This window comes from Panthera leo (assembly GCF_018350215.1).
Source record: "Panthera leo isolate Ple1 chromosome B3 unlocalized genomic scaffold, P.leo_Ple1_pat1.1 chrB3_random_Un_scaffold_42, whole genome shotgun sequence".
NCBI classification, from domain to species: domain Eukaryota; kingdom Metazoa; phylum Chordata; class Mammalia; order Carnivora; family Felidae; genus Panthera; species Panthera leo.
In genome coordinates this window covers 420,771-433,260 of record NW_024962220.1, presented here as the reverse complement: position 1 = coordinate 433,260, position 12,490 = coordinate 420,771, and positions in this window count along the sequence as shown.

The window sequence follows — 12,490 nt, the reverse complement described above, 5'->3', positions numbered from 1 at the left end:
GTGGATACTTTGAGTTTTTCAGTGAATGATGACTTTGGCGGTCTTGGACCAATCCAGCCAGCTGCAGCATGTCAAGTGCTGTAAGCAAACAGCTTGGAGCCAATGACGAAGACCCACAAAAGCCAATCAATGTCCTTGTCTCCCTCCCTTTGGACAAATGATTCCAGGAAGCCTTGCATTTCCATGGATGGTATAGTGCCTGTCACCATTTCTGTCTCTCACGCTGGTCCTTGGGACATGTAGGTGTAGTGGATCGTGACAGGGAAAATCTGGGATAGAAGTTATTTTTCTTTCCAGAGTCGTGTACTGTGGCCTCCCACACTGAGGTGTCCCACTCAATACCTGACAGGTGGGGAGCCATTGGCGACAGCAGCGAGGATTGCAGCCACTAGGGGGAGCTTGCCTTGGCCAAGACCTCCACCCTGGGTGCCATGATGCTCCTTGTAAATTTGCCTCCATCCCTAGCTAGGGCTGGCTAATCAAGCACAACACCACGGTGCTGGCCGCAACACAGTGGACCAAGCAGCTGGTGTCTTCTTCGACACTAATCTAGGAACACTGTTCTCGGTGTCCACCTCCTTTGGAGGTGAATAGGAAGTACACACCCCTGTACCCCCAGACTGGTGCCTGCTTGTTGGTCTCTGCAGGGAGTCTGACCTTTTATGGCACTGATAATTTAGGGTGAGGGTTTCTGGCAACACCTGGCATAAGCCCAAATCAAAGCTACAGAAGAACAGCAAGCACCAGCTCCTTCCCACAGCAGCTGAGACGTGAGGGTGAGGAATGAGTGAGCCATTCTTAGGTCTAAGGCATTGTAGGGGGGCATCAGCTAGGCTCCCAATCCCATCCTTGGGGATAAATGTATTGTGGGACCTCAGCTTCTGGACTGAATTAAGAACATGAAGACTGTGACCTGCTGAAGGAAGTGGCAACAGCAAGTCACAGTGGGTGACAGGCAGCTCCCTAGGTATCTGAGCCCTCGTTTGGGGTACATGAGATGTGTGGGCCCCTTGTGACTGAAGGTGGGGTTTCAGTACACCCCCAACAAAGGAAATGGAAGCACAGGATTTATGAATTACAGAGCCCGGAACAAGAGGGCACAAGGACCCAGGGAAGGGCAGGCCTCCATCCCACATTCGCCATGATCAGGACATAGAAAACAGGGTAACAAGTACAGGATTTCTTGGGAGTGGATGGGGCTGAATTCACTAACTTTCACAGGCTCACCTCTGTGTTATTCTAGAAGGTGCTTGGAAAACCAAAGTGGGAACCCTAGGCAGATTCTTATCTAAGGTTAAACTCACTGAAAAGTAGGCAAGAGAAAGAGAGCAGGGATTCACCTTTCCCGATCTCCCTCTGGATGCCAGAGTCATCCATAGACGCTTGTGCCTACCCTTCTGATTGACTTATGGGGTGCTACTTTCAGCCTCATGGTCTCAGTCTCCCACATTTGGAAATTTGCTCTCCATAGAGGCACAGCTTGCGCTAGGTGGAACCTAATGGCAGTCCCCTTCCCTCACAGCCCACAGACACCCCCGTGTAGACAGGCAGTATGGGTGGGTGGTAGCCCTCCATTATCCTGAGCCCACATGGGACTGGGGGAAGACAGATTACCGGAGAATGAGAAACTTTTCAGTCGACAACAGCGTAGTTTTGGAGAAAACTCATGAAGTTGCCAATGAAGGAGCTTGTGTCAACTTCTCTTAATTCTGGAACCAGACACTTCTGCTCAAGACACAGCTCTGACTCAGGTTCTCTTCCCAGAAACTAAGGCTCAGTTTGGGCTCTTACAGGCTTAAAAACTACATAAATGCCACAAGCATGCAGTTTTCAAGTTTTATTTCAGAGTGCTGGTCGGTGACCCATGAGAGACCTGGTGTCAGAGCTGTGATGTGCCTGAGGACCCCTGTGTCTCCCGCAGACCCTTGGAAACGTGGATGTCAGCTGTGCCGCCTCAATACTGTATTTTTACAGATGCACCAGATGCATTGTCTATAGTTGTTCAGGGGTCTGGAGGCTAAATTATGGATTGTCTTCTCCAAAAATCTCTTCCTTAACTTTCTCTGTGTTTATAGTTCTGACATTTCCAGAAACAACAAAGAGGAATGCAGCTATTATGGCGTAAATGTGACCAAAACCCACTCTGAGATATACCATGGATTCATGACTTTGCCTGACTGGCTGAATTCTTCTGGGAGGGGTCCACAGTCTGTGCTCCCACCAGTGCCTTGTCCGTGCACCATGGAGGATCCCAGGCTGTGTGGCAGTGGCAGTTCCTGTTATGGTTGCACATCCCTCTGTGACTGCATTTCTCTGGGATACAGTCATAATTCAGCTGAGCCCCACTGCCAGTGCAGTAGGTATCCCGACAGAACTTTCCAGAAGCACAGGAAATACTGGTTCTCACATGACCAATCTGGGTTGTTCCTGTGCTACGCTGTGAATCCAGCCCCAAACATCAGAACCCTGGATCTCAGACAGATGGAATCCAACATGTTCTTGCAGCTGAGGGAGATGTGTGACATTCCTACACTGCAGCCTTCCACACGGCACGCCTGTATGGGAACAGGTTCAGCGTTGAATTCCCCGGGGTCTTCTGCAGTGTCCATGTCGGCTGCCTTCGTGATTTATGGTATAGCAGACATCTTCACCTTTCCCAGAATTTCTGCCAAAGCTTTCTTGGCAGTGAATAGTGCGGTCAGTGCAGTTTCCATGATAGCAGCAGCCCTCTTCAGTGCACCCGGTTCCATCTTGCATATGGAAGTCACAGGGTACGCCAAGGTCACCCCATGGCAGAACTCTGGAAGATCACGTATATTTTGGATTGGTCTGCAGAGTGTCCAAGCAGCGGAGTTGGTGCAGTCTGTATAGCATCTGCCTGTATTCCATTTGCCCCCAGGGGTTCAGATACAATCAGGCATACAGCCTAGATTGCTGTAGCACTGGTTGAATGAGCCGCAGTCACACTGCTTTCCTGGATCCACTATGTAGTTTCCATAATGATAGTGGGTCAGGCTTTTATTTAAATGTACCATTTCAGTGTTGAACATGCACTTGCCTGTTCCACAATTCATTATGTGCTGCATATGAATGAAGAAACAGTTACTGAAAGCTTCCATTATACCAGTTAGTTGGGTCCTAAGGCAGCTGGACCTTTTTTGGCAAGCACATTCATCAGTGTCAATGCACGAGCCACAGTTTCTTGCCATGTGATGTGTTGCTATGACAGACAAGAGTAAATAATGTCTGCCTAAATAACTCAGAATGATGGCATACCATTGGTGGATGTCATATAAAATATACAACTGGACTGCCATGAACCTCATGGGGCCCATCTCAAATCACATTAAGGGTGAATGTGTTTTAAGAAATCGAAAATACTTTGACTCATACTATTGAAGAGAAAAAAAAGGGGCTCTGATGAACAAATAATTGCCTGTGTGAGCTTGATGTCTCTCACTATAAATGACCATGAAACCAATAACTTACATCAATAGCATGAAATATGGACTCAATTAAGCTAACTAGCCTTACTAGGAATTGGGCACTTTTTTCGACGTGGTTAACACACTATACATTGTTTTGAAACTGAAAGCAAGTCCTTTGAAAATTCTGTGATGGGATGAACAGCACTTACTAGAGATCCTTGGGGCTGCACTGGCATTTCCTTGAGGAACAGGGGGTCCCCTGTCCTCCTTATATCCCAGGTTATAAGTAGGTCCCATTGCACAGATGTCCTCGACTATCTGAGAAACAAAGTGTTCAAATGATTGGAAATCACCGAGGGGTCTCATTTCATAGGCAAGTTAATCCAACTTCATGATATCTTCAAGGCTGCCATAGCCTGTGTCAATTGTGACCATGGGAAGAGGAATCTCCTCCAGGTCGCCGAGGTAGTAACAGTCTGGAGGCATGAAGGGGTAGTCCATCTGCAAGCCTCCCTGAGCATCCTGAGTCATCATCAGCAGAGTCTGGACCAAAAGAGTTTCTTGTGCCGCATGTACATAACATGTCTCTTGCCCCAAAACGCAGGCTATAGGACAGCCAGCCAGGCATCTGAATGCCTTTGCTGTGGTGCGGGTCCTTCTTGGGAATTACCACCTCAGAGGAGATGTAGCGCCATGAGGGATGCCCTTGAGAACCCTGCACAGGAGCCAGCACTGCCCAGAGTGCAAAGAGCAAGAGGGGCGCCCTCAGGGTGACCTGGCCCTCTGCCAGCCTCATGCCCCTACTCAGGGACATCTGCCAGTGAGAATGGATAAATGGAGGATCCTCAGCAAAGCCAGGTCTAGACCATCAGAGAGAACAGAGGGCTGTACCAGGTGGCCAGCACCCTGCACGTGCGGACCCCCTGTGGGGTTAGGCAATAGTCCCAGGGTGTGGCATTGTGTGACCCTGCACATCAGTTCGGCTGGGGTGGATGTGGGAGGGGCAGGTGGGCCATGGTCAAGAGTGGTCACATGGACATGGGTAGGGATTTGGACCCAGAGGCATGGCTCTAGTCAACACCTTCAATCTTTACTGAAGCTACTTGCATATGGGCTATGCAGTAATAACACCCTGAACTTCTCTACCAATTCCATGTCCTATGGTACTGCTGGGTCACTTTCTTTGGATGACTACTTTTCCTCATTACAGAGACCACTGCTTTTGCTTCCTTGTGATGCGGAGGTAAACATTGTCAATTTTACCTTTATGGGTGATGCAAAAAATCGCTTTGTAGTTTTCTGTGTCGTATTCTCCTTGGCTATTAGTTTGCAAGCCATTTGGTCCTTTTGGTTTTTGCTTTGAAGGTTCCTCTGAGTTCACTGAGGAAAACATTTGTCAGTATTCTGAGTGATGATTTGTGAACTACAAGGTTGTATTTTAGTATTTTCTTATGCCAGCTGGGGAGAAGAGAAAGTACTGCTGACGATGTGTGAGCCCCAGGGGTTTTCTCCTCTAATCCCTTATGGGAGTTCTTTCCTGGCCTCTGGCAGTCTCCTCCCATGTAGTTTGGTTCCCTCTTCAGCTGGAGATGGAGGGAAGTTGAGGTTACTTTGGCAGCTTGCACCATGGAGTCTGCCCATGATCAAAATATGGTTTTGACCATGGCACTGCCTTGCTTGATTAAGTACCCTCTACTGCTTTAAAATGCCCTGGGTCAGGGAGAAACCTCAGAGGTGGCGTTTGGACAAGAGTTTGCCTTCTCCCCAGTGGCTGGCCTTCTGAATATAGCTCAAATTTCTTTCCCACCAAAACTAAAACTTTGAACATTGACCTTTCCAGCAACAAGCAGCTGAATTTGGGTTTTGATAACAATGAAATGGAGAGTGGAATGGCAGTTTCCAGGACCTGGCAGGGGGGTCAATGAGGAGTAGATCTCAAGGGCTATGATTTTGTGTTATGCAAGATGATTAAGTTCTAGAGGGGTCTCCACATCATTACCCCTGTAATTAACAATACTGTAATGTATGGTTAAAATTTTGTGAAGAGTGTGGGTCTCATGTTCAGTGAGATCTTACCACAATATAAAAGTGGAAGACACGAGTTTTGCTTCTCACACAACAGTGTGCTGAACTGCATGGACCCACTCTCTACTGATAATTTGAAAACAATTAAAAAAAACTTATATGTTTTGAAAACTAACCCTGAGGATATGTCATTTACAGATATCTTCTTCCATTCCCTAGGTTGCTTTTTTGTTTTGTTGATTGTTTCCTTCACTGTGCAGAAGCTTGCTATTTTGAGGTAGTCTCTCTCTATATATAAGTTTCTTGTATTATATTAATGTAAATTCAAGTCTGTTAACATACAGTGTAGTACTGATTTTACGGTAGAATTTAGGGAACCATCACATACATATAACACCCAGTTCTCATTTCACCCAGTGCCCTCCTTAATGGCCACATGCCATTTAGCCCACCTCCCCCACTTCCCCGCAGTTTGTTCTCTGTATTTAAGAGTGTCTTCTGGATTCCTCCCTCTCTGTTTTGATTTATTTTATTTTTCCTTTCCATATGTTGTGTTTCTTCTATTCCACTAATGTGTGAAATCATAGGATATTTGACTTTTTCTGACTGACTTGTTCCACTTAGCATAATACACTGTAGTTCCATCCATATTATTGTAATTGGCAAGATGTCATTCTTTTTGATGGCTAAGTAATATTGCATTGTATATATTTACCACCTCTTCTTTATGCATTCATGTGTTGATGAATATTTGGGCTGTTCCCCATTTTTTTTTTTGTTGATAAGGCTGCCATAAAAATTGGGATGCATGTGCCCTTTCGAATCAGCATTTTGGTATCCTTTGGATACCTTTGGTATCCTTGGACAAATGCAATTGCTTGATCACAGGATAGTTCCGTTTTTAATTTTTTGAGGAATCTCGACACTGTTTTCCAGAGTGGCTGCGCCAGTTTGCATTACCATCAACAGTACGAAAGGGTTTCGCTTTCTCTGCATCCTTGCTGACATTTTGTGTTTTCTGAATTGTTAATTTTAGTCATTGTGACAGGTGTGAGTTGGTATCTCATTGTGTCTTTGATTTATATTTCACCGATGAAGAGTGTTGTTGAGCATCTTTATTCGTGTCTTTTTGCCATCTGGATATCTTCTTTGGAAAAATATGTATTCATGTCTTCTGCCCATTTCTTTACTGGATTATTTGCTTTTTGAATGTTGAGTTTGGTAAGTTCTTTATAGATTTTGGATACTAACCCTTTATCTGAGATGTCATTTGCAAATATCTTCCCCCCATTTTGTCAGTGGCCTTTTAGTTTTGTTGATTTGTCCTTTGCTGTGCAGAGCTTTTTATCTTGAGGAGATTCCAATAGTTTATTTTTGCTATTGTTTCCCTTACTTCTGGGGACACGTCTAGTAAGAAGTTGTTCTGGCCAAGGTCAAAGAGGTTGGTGCCTGTGTTCTCCTCTAGGATTTTGATGGTTTCCTGTCTCTCATTTAGGTCTTTCATTCATTTTGTATTTATTTTTGTGTGTACCGTAAGAAAGTGGTCCAGGTTCCTTACAAATTCACGATGCTATCCAGTTTTCCCAACACCAGTTGTTGAAGGGACTTTTTCCATTTGATAGTCTTTCCTGCTTTGTCAAAGATTAGTTGATCATATACTTACGTGTCCATTTCAGGGTTTTCTAATCTTTTCCATTAATCTATGTGTCTTTTTTTGCCAGTATCATCCTGTCTTGACGACTACAGCATTGTAATATAGCTTGATATCCAGAATTGTGATGCCTCCAGGTTTTTTTCTTTTTCAAGATCTTTGGTTATTTGGGGTCTTTTGTGGTTCCATGATAATTTTAGAGTTATTTGTTCTAGCTCTGGGAAAAATGCTGGTATTATTTGACAGGAAATTGAATTATTTGCATTGAATCTCTAGGTTGCTTTGGATAGTATTGTCATTTAACAATGATTTTTCTTTTAATCCATGTGCATGGAATATTTTTCCATTTCTTTGTGTTTTCTTCAATTTCTTCCATAAATGTCCCAGACTTTTCAGAGTACAGATCTTTTACTTCTTTACTTAGGTTTATTTCTAGTATATTATGGTTTTTGGTGTAATTTTAAATGGGATTGATTCCTTGGTTTCTCTTTCTCCTGCTTCATTATTGGTGTATAGAAATGTAAGACATTTCTATATGTTGATTTTGTATGCTACAAATTTACAGGTTTATTGTACCAGTTCTAGCGGGTTTTTTTTTTGGTCGAGTCTTTAAGGTTTCTATATATGGTATAAAGTTCAACTCCAGAACTGAATAATCCTATTAAAAAATGGCCAGAAGACATGAATAAGCATTTTTCCAAATGTGACCTACAGATTGTCAATAAACACATGAAAAGATGGTCAACATCACTCCTCATCAGGGAAATATAAATCCAAACTAAAATGAAATATCAACTCACACTGTTCAGAAAGGCTGAACTCAACAGCACAAGAAACAACAGGTGTTGGTGAGGATGCAGAGAAAGAGGATCCTTTTGGAGGTGCTGGTGGGAATGCACACTGGCACAGCCACTATGGAAAACAGCATGGAGGTTCCTTAGAAAGCTAAAAATACAACTACATTATGATAGAACAAATGCACTACTAGGTATTTACCCAAAGGATACAAAAATACTAATTTAAGGGAATTGTACCTCTCTGTTTATAGCAGCTATGTCACAAACAGCCCAGCTATGGAAACAACCCAGCCGAAGTATGCATTGATTGATGAATGGGTATAGAATACGTGGTATATCTACATAACCCCGTCCACGCACACTGGAATATTTCTCAGCTGCAAAAGGAATGACATTAGCTATTGTTAAGGACAGGGATGGGCCTAGAGAGTATTATATTTACTGAAATAAGTCAGAGAAAGACAAATATATGATTTCATCCATATGTAGAATTTAAGAAACAACAAATGGGCAAAGGGACAAATAAGAGAGAAGAGGCAAACCAAGAAATAGGCGATTTTTTCAATGTTCACTTACTTATTTAGAGAGAGATGGGAGGTGGGGCAGAGGCAGATGGGAAGAGAATCCCAAGGAAACGTCGTGCTGTCAGTGCAGAAACCAAAGTGGGTTTCGGTCTCAGGAATGATGAGATCAAGACAAGAGCCCAGATCAAGAGTCGTGGGCCTAACCCATGGAACCACGTAAGCCCCACGAAACAGATACTTAACTATAGGGGAAAAACTGATGGTTACCCTGGGGAGGGTGTGTGGAGGGATGGGGAGGTAGTTGATGGGGATTAAGGGGAGCGCTCATCACGAACACTGGGTGCTGTATTGCAATGTTGAATCACTATATTTTACACCTGAAAGTAATAGTACATTGCATGTTAACTAACTGGAATTTGAAGAAAAACTCAAATAATGTATTTATAGTGCCTGCAAATGGCCATGTTGGCATACAGCCCATGAAGAAGCATTTATTGCAGAAAATATACTACCAGAAAGAATACCTAGAATATTTGAACTAAGGTATGTTCTTTTCCTTTCCCACCCCAGATCAGCAAGAAGAAACTCCAGTGCAAGTAACTGTGACTATAGGCATGTGCCCCTGAGCCTGGCTGCAACCTCCCCTCCAGACTGTTGTAGCCAATACACACGGTTCCCGGTGACCAGCTCCTGTTCAGAGGACTCTTTCCCAGAGGGACAGGATGTCAGTGACCCTAAGCTGTTTGCTGTTGAGGCCAAGCCCCAGCAGGTGCCACTGAGATGTGCGACTCACTCATTGTTGGCAGCCCCACTCCCAGGAAGGAAGCTCTGCCCTGGGCACAGTCCACTAGGGATGCTGGGAACCTGATCACCCCAGACCTGACTTGTATGGCAGGAGTCTCATGCCACCAGGACAAGCAAGCCACAAGGCAGTGAAGCTGCCAGCCACCCCTAAACAGAGCCCTCAGTTTCCAAACTGTTTGGAATCCTGTTTGTCCCCGACACGCCCTGCAGCTGCAGACCTTTGCCCAGAGTATTGCCCAGGGTAAGGGGGAGATGGAGTAATCCTCTAATCCAAGGAGCAAATCTGTTCCTATAGAACTGACTTCATTTCCAGCTAAGTGTGAGGAAGAAGGTCTGGGCCTCATGTTGTGGGAGAGTCAGGTGCAGGAGACAGATGGTTTCAGTGGAGGATTCCTAACCTACTCCCCCTCACCTGCAGGAGAGAGCCAGTGCCAGGGACAGTACAGGGAACAGCTCCTGTCAGAACACATATCAGACTATGGTCTCAACTACTCTCCATTCAGAGGAGTCCGAGGTTGTAGGGTTCAGTCTGTGGAGACTCCATACATCAGAGGGTGGTTGAACATAGGAGTGCTGTCAAATGAAGCAGAGTATCTCATCATGTGGTTTGGGAAAGAAAGAGATAAGGAATGCCCAACCAAACCACTGTCACCATGGTCTGGCTGTGTGAATGTCCCAGGTCACACCACCTCTGTAATTATGGGACTACCGCCCTTCCCTCCACATCATGTCTTTGAGTTTCACCTGGTTTCAGGTGTGCATCAGTAGTGTCACATTTCTCTCCAAAGCCTCCCATTGATGGAAGTTTCGTAGTTGGTTTATTCCTTTATATTTAGAAAGACTTTTGCCTTATTCTGAGCTCCTAACACTAAGAAAGATGCTATAAATATTTACACACCATTTATTTTCTGAGCATGGGATTTCATTCTTCAGGGACAAATACTCGGGAGTGGTATTTCCAGGTTCCTTTTTATGTCATCCATGTATAATTTCATAAGCAACAGCCAACGGTTTTCCAGAGCTGGTGTTTGTTTGTCAACCTTCCTGCATTGTTTGAGGCCCCACGTATGCTGGATGCTCACCTGGATGTTGTTGTCAGAGTTGTTCATACCTGAGCCATTGGGATGTGTGTATAAGGCATCTGTTGCGTTCTTGATTTGAATTTCCCTGACAGTCGATGGTGTGAAGAGTCTTCTCCAGTCCGTAACTAATGTGTCTATAACCTCAAGGATAGGATGTCTACTACACAAGGCTGTGCTTGTTTGATGGAGGTTTGTTTCCTTTCTTCCTATTGACTGTTGAGGGTTGTTAGCATATTCAAGATGCAGGTCCCTTGGTGGTTATGCAGTTTGTGAATGTTGTCTCTTACTCTGTAACTTATCTTACTATTGGTATTCATGTGGGCAGATAATCGTATTTGATTTTCACAAAGTCTATTGATACCATTTCTTTTTATGGGTCTTGTGTTCTTAGCTATAGTTTTCCTTTTCTTGATGATTGATTGCTTATGACTAATATTTTTTTAAAATGTTTATTCTTGATAGAGAAACAGAACGTGAGCAGGGAAAAGCAGAGAGAGAGGGAGACACAGAATCTGAAGCAGGCTCCAGGTTCTGAGCTGTCAGCATAGGGCCTGACAACGGGGCTCAAACCCTCAAATTGTGACACCGAGACCTGAGCTGAAGTGAGACACTTAACTGACTCAACCATCCAGGCACCCCACTGATTTCTTGACTTACAATGTAACTAAAAGTCTTGTTTTTTTCTGGTGTCTCTCAATGTTGACGTGTTCCCTATTTGGTCTCTGGTGACTTAGAGTTTTGTCGTTTGTTTTTAAATTTATAGACTCTAGCAAATCATTTTCGTGGCATGGTTTTTCCTAATATATGGAAATTATGTGGAAATATATGAAATTGAAGTTCAAATTTCACAAGAGTTGCCATTCTGTGTCTCTTTGTCCAGACTGCTCATCAGATTTGATAGATATGCTCCTGGGGTCCAAAAACACGTTTAACTTTTCAGGTGGTGGGCTTTCTATATGTCTCAGGAGCCATTGAGGTCTGTGCACACAACCGAGTTTTTGACACAATTTTTCCTTCACAATTCTATGTGAAACCCTCAAAATCCATTTTTTGCATTGCCAATTTTAGACACTTCATGAATAGAACACATTGAAACTTGTATCATTTGCTAAAATTATTTTACCCTTGCGTGTGTGGGACTGTAATTTTTCTTCTTCCTTCCAAGGGGAGCTCATATCCCCATTTGTGGAATTCTTCCAGGCTTCTCATCTCTTAATACTTTCCCAACGTGCTGTGCAGTTTTTGACCAAATGAATACTTAGGTTTATTTGTACTCTACCACATTGGGTGATAGGAGCCGCGAGACAGGCTGCATCATATGGGTTTTTTTTTTTTTGTCCCCTTGTATGTTAACTGTCATATTGAATGTTTATGGAACATATAGCCCCTCACTTTCATGAACCACTAACAGGGGACATGGTTCTCTTCAAGAGATAGGAAAGGAAGGCAAGGGAGCTGAGAAAGCAAGTCGGGGAAGGAAACCCAGAGCTTCTCAGGAAGCATCAACTGTCCACACTTTCCAGTTCTGCAGATGTGGGTCCCTGCTGAGGCCCAACCTGGGTTCTTGTGCAGGTGTCTGGACAAGCTGCCCATGATGTGTGGGCACAGGGGAGTTGGGAAGGGCAGCTGTGGTTTGAATTCCAGCCCACCTGGCACTGCTGTGAAAATTCATGAGTATGTTAATTTATGTCCACCATCAGTTAGGGATATAATGAGTAAATGCAAGACGTTAGACTCACTACCTTAGATTCCATGTTCATGACAATTTGTGACAACAATTCTCCCTTCCTTTTTTCCACTTTTTAAATTTTTTAAGTTTGAGTTTAAATATTTGTTAGTTAACATATTGTGTAATATTAATTTCAGTAGTAGAATTTATGGTTCATCACTTACATTAACACCCAGTACTCATCACAACACGTGGCCTCCTTAATCCCCAACACCCATTATCCCATCCCCCTTACACCTGCCCTCCAGCAACCCTCAGTTTGGTCTCTAACCTTAGAGGTTTTTTTTTTTATGATTTCTTGCTCTTTTTCCCCTTCCCCTAGATCTAAATTCCCCATATGAGGAAATCATATGTTGTTTGTCATCTTTGACTGACTTACTTTGCTTAGCATGATGCCCTGTAGCTGCATCAACATCTTTGCAAATGGCAAGATTTCATTCTTTTTTATGA